We start from the raw sequence: 4,878 nt of genomic DNA, 5'->3' as shown, positions 1-4,878 counted from the left end.
ATGCTACATTCACATGCATGAAGCACTCCGAGGAGGAATGACTGCTGAATGTGTACAATGTAAATGAGGTAGAGTAGCAGCAACTAAACAGGATGGTGAGAGCAGAAGGGTGTGAAAAACACTCGTGCTTACGTGAACAGCAGCATTTCCAGCACTGCCATGTCCTAACAACAGCGTTCCCAAAAACACTTAAGGAAAAGTTCTGAGAATCCAGCTCCTGTCTTGAATCTGGTCAGCTCTAGACCATTTTTCAACACCTGTGGCCAGCACACTTTGTCTTTTGTGTTATGCAGACAATAACCTGAGCAGTGTTGCTCCACCCTGTGACCCTCCTGTCTTTTCCGGACACATTTTCCCGCTCTCTGGATTTCTCCTCCCCTTTTGTCTATTTTGGCTTGTTCTTTCTATCACAGTCTCACTTTGTTTAGACCAGGTGTGGTACCCATGGAGGTCTGCCTGCCAGTTGCGATTGCCACCCATCACCTTCTCTGGAGACAGACCTCATGGTATGTCTTCTGTCACAGCCGCTGCGGAATACAACTCCCGTGTTACACAAACGCTATGCTGACAGACTTGAATCAGGCCTGTTTACTCTGTGTGAGCTGGGCATTGTTCCTTTATTAGTGGAAGCTATGAAGACATGGACTGCAACAAACACCACTACACCAGCTGGATGACTGGCGTTGGCCTGATGCTACGGTGTCTCATACGTACGTCTATGGTGTCCGATATCGTGGCATGAAGGATTCATCTGAGCGGCACCGAACTGCCGCATCAGGCGCTGATCCAAAAGATTGTCTGTCCTCAGTCATGAGACAGAGAGACACTGCACAGTCCTACACAGCACACAAGCATGGGGACAGAAGCAGCAGGCAGACTAAACCAGAGCAAAGAGATGTGTGCTTATCAGATGAACACTACCAGGAAAACATGAAAAAAACAAAAAAAACAATGTGAATGTGAAATTTTACTTTCTGGGCTATAACATCTTCTCATGGTTTCTCCTACCACTGCTATGCTGATGACACTCAATTATTTCTTTCTTTTCCACCCTGTGACATGCAGGTCTCCAGACGTATCTCGGCATGCTTGACTGACATCGCGTCATGGATGACAGCCCACCACTTGAAGCTCAACCCCAGTAAAACTGAGCTTCTGTTCATCCCAGGTACTCCCAACCCTTACCATGACCTCACTGTTTCCTTTGAGAACTCCCTGGTATCACCATCCGAAGCTGCCTGTAGCCTGGGCGTAACTTTGGACAACCAGTTGTCATTCTCAACTCATGTTTCTAATCTAACTCGGTCTTGTAGATTCCTCCTTTGTAACATACGAAGGATTTGACCTTTTCTCTCACAAGAAGCTACCCAGGTGTTTGTGCAGTCTCTTGTGATCTCAAAGCTAGACTAATGCAACTCGCTACTTGCTGATCTTCCTCTAAACCATCAAACCTCTACAACATGTCCAGAATGCAGCAGCACGACTGGTCTTCAATCTTCCGAAGTTCACACATTACTCCACTGCTGCGCTCCCTTCATTGGCTCCCAGTAGCTGCACACATCAGATTTAAAACCTTGATGCTTGCCTACAAAGCCAAAAATGGACCAGCCCCTTCATACATGAGGTCAATGGTCAAAGCCTGATCCGTACCTCGAGTACTTTGAACCTCAAGTACAGCTAGACTTGAAATACTTTGCTTTAGGACTCATGGACGATAAGCATTGAGGCTCCAAGATGGAGGAATGAACTCCCACTTGCTGTCTGGACAGCAGAGTTCCTTGCAGTCTTCAAATGCAGACTGAAGACCCATCTATTTGCAGAATATTATAGGACAACTGACACTGCTCCCATATTGACTGACTAAATCAATACTTATTGTAGGGTATTGTTTACGTTGTTTAACAAATATATATACATAGAGTATATATATTTATCTTGCATATATACATTTTTCTCTATGCACCCCTGTTTCCTTTCCTCAGTTTGGACAGAATAAACCGAACTTGAACTTGAACAAACTCTAGCACTTATTGTTTATAGCACTTATCATTGTTTAAGATAGATCTTATGTATTTAGTACTTCTAGGTATCAGCATTCATCCCTGTATTCTACAGTATTCTAGTTCATTGGTATGTTGGACTCTAACCTACGGTACTGTACTAGGATATCCTATGAGTAAATGACAAAGCACTTTTGTAAGTCGCTCTGGATAAGAGCATCTGCTAAATGCCGTAAATGTAAATGTAAGTAGTTTGCATGGCACTTAAATACTGTGTTTGTCAAATACTCCATTCTGGATGGTCTCACCATTTCTTTATATGAAGTAGTAGTGAAAGCAGCTGATTCAACAATGACCCACACCAGTGTTGCCCAGCAACAAACTGCATTATCAGATTTTATACCGTTGTGCAGTAAATGGTCAATGAGACACTTAACCATGAATGTGGTTTTGTTTATTCTGTCTATCAGTAAGAATAAAACGCAACTGTGTGACACCGCAAGGAAGTAGCCCAGCCAGGGGATAAACAGCTCTAAAACGTGAAGACACATGTTGTGTTTGAACAGGGCCAAACTGAAGTGTGAAAGTCTGTGTAGAAAAGTGAGAATACCCTCTGGTTTCCTCTACATGCCAGCCTTTAGCTCTCACTTCTCTTTGTGTAATTGTATTTTGGCTGTGGACGTTTGGCTTTAGACGCCTGAGCAAATCTTTGTCATAGAAGACTACACCGCCAATATTGTCACTGTCTGAGTTTGTCAGCAAGACGCTGCGGAGCACCAGCAGAGCAGGGCAACAACGGGGTAGAAGATCGGCAGGGCAGGACTTCAGGGAGGCGGGGTATCAGTGCAGTGAGGCATCGGCGGAGTGGCCGTGAATGAGCATAGAGATCTTCCATCAGTGCATGTGCAGTCTGCAGAACAGAGATGTGGGAATGCGTGCTACAACTCAGATTGTGTAACAGATTTAGCATTTATGCAGTGCACAGTGAGGGCCGGATTCCTATACACAGATTAAACCTAAAGATAGATTCCAAATAATTTCCATTGATAATCCATATCCAGGATCCTATGTCCTATATAAATATATATAATGATAATGTTGAATGATAATCTTTCTTGATAATCTTGTAAATACTCTTGTCAGTATTATATATATATATATTTATTTATTTTTAACCATTTCAACACTTCATCTGGCCTTTACATTTATGAGGAATGGACTAATAGAACATTTTTTCCCCAGGACGTGAAGACAGTCCTGGAGATGGCACAGGAGCAGGACGTGAGGACAGTCCTGGAGATGGCACAGGAGCAGGACGTGAGGACAGTCCTGGAGATGGCACAGGAGCAGGACGTGAGGACAGTCCTGGAGATGGCACAGGAGCAGGACGTGGGGACAGTCCTGGAGATGGCACAGGAGCAGGACGTGGGGACAGTCCTGGAGATGGCACAGGAGCAGGACGTGGGGACAGTCCTGGAGATGGCACAGGAGCAGGACGTGAGGACAGTCCTGGAGATGGCACAGGAGCAGGACATGAGGACAGTCCTGGAGATGGCACAGGAGCAGGACGTGAGGACAGTCCTGGAGATGGCACAGGAGCAGGACGTGGGGACAGTCCAGGGGCCAACATGGGAGACAGGAAACTGACCTTGGTCCAAGGACAGAGACAGGGCCAAAACAGGGGCCAGGGATGAAGGTTGGATACGGGATGACAGGAGGTGGGGATCTGGACGTGAGATCTGGACCCAATGACGGGAGACTGGACGTGAGATTGGAGGAACCAAGGGTGGTAAGACAGGGAAATGGATGATAGGCCAGGCACAGAGCTGGACAGCAGAGCCAAAGCTCGCCAGAGACCTGCAGGCATAGAGACCCAAACTTCGAAACAGATATCAGCATGGTCACAAGCACAGACGCACAGTCAGGGATGGATGCAGGGCTAGAAGGAGACTGATTAGAACTCCAGCCTGGGAGAGGACAGGACCATTGTCTCAGGAGCAGACTAAACCGTTAACTCGGATTGGGCAAGATCATTGACTGGGGACTGGGAATGGACTGCGGACCAGGCTCTGGTGGGCATTTTGTTTTGTGGACTTTTTCCACCGTCGCGTTGTCTAACTTTTCGACCAGTAGCGTTTCCAGGATCATGGGCAGCAAGTCCAGGGAAGCAGCCACCATAAAGTGGAAGGCTGACAGGACAGACCCTGGAGAAGTGGAAGGCCTCATGCAAACCGCTGTGAGCACAGTGTTGATCAGGACTTGAGGAGCAGCATTGAGTAGGTATCCAGGGTGGACTGTAGTGCGGCTTAGTAGAGCAGTGATGCGTAATATCCTCGTGTGGGAGCTGTGGGACTAAACTAACCACAATCCGGCTTGTTCTGTGTAGCTTCACAACAGCAGGCAGATTTGCCCAAATTCAGGAAAGCCCGTTGGACATGTGTCCTCTCAGGAGTCGGTGCAACTGGTGCAACCTGTCCATAGAACAGCGTGCTGCCTGCCGCTTGTTTAAGCATTCCTCTTCCCGAGTGCACACGCTGAATCAAGTGCCACATCATCACGCCAGCTGGAGGGAAACCGTGACGCCTTCCTCTGTTTTTGTCTTGACACTCCTCTCTAAATTGTTTTGTAGTCCATTCGTGTGTTTCTCATTCTCCATATAAAAGCACTGGGTATATTTTGGCTACAAACTAATGTTTGGAAGAGCCCCTTCAGTTTGGCAGCAAATCTGCATACCCAGGAGATCTTCTGTCCTTGGTGACCCTATGAAGACCTTAGTGGTGCCATTTAATATGCCTGGCTTGTTTCAAATGCACTTCTTTAGCACTTTAAATTGTTAGTGGAGTATTTAAAAACACTATCTGTTTACAAATGTGTATGC

The sequence above is a fragment of the Electrophorus electricus genome, chromosome 1 (genome assembly GCF_013358815.1).
Source record: "Electrophorus electricus isolate fEleEle1 chromosome 1, fEleEle1.pri, whole genome shotgun sequence".
NCBI classification, from domain to species: Eukaryota; Metazoa; Chordata; class Actinopteri; order Gymnotiformes; family Gymnotidae; genus Electrophorus; species Electrophorus electricus.
Note: the sequence above shows the minus strand (reverse complement) of the source record.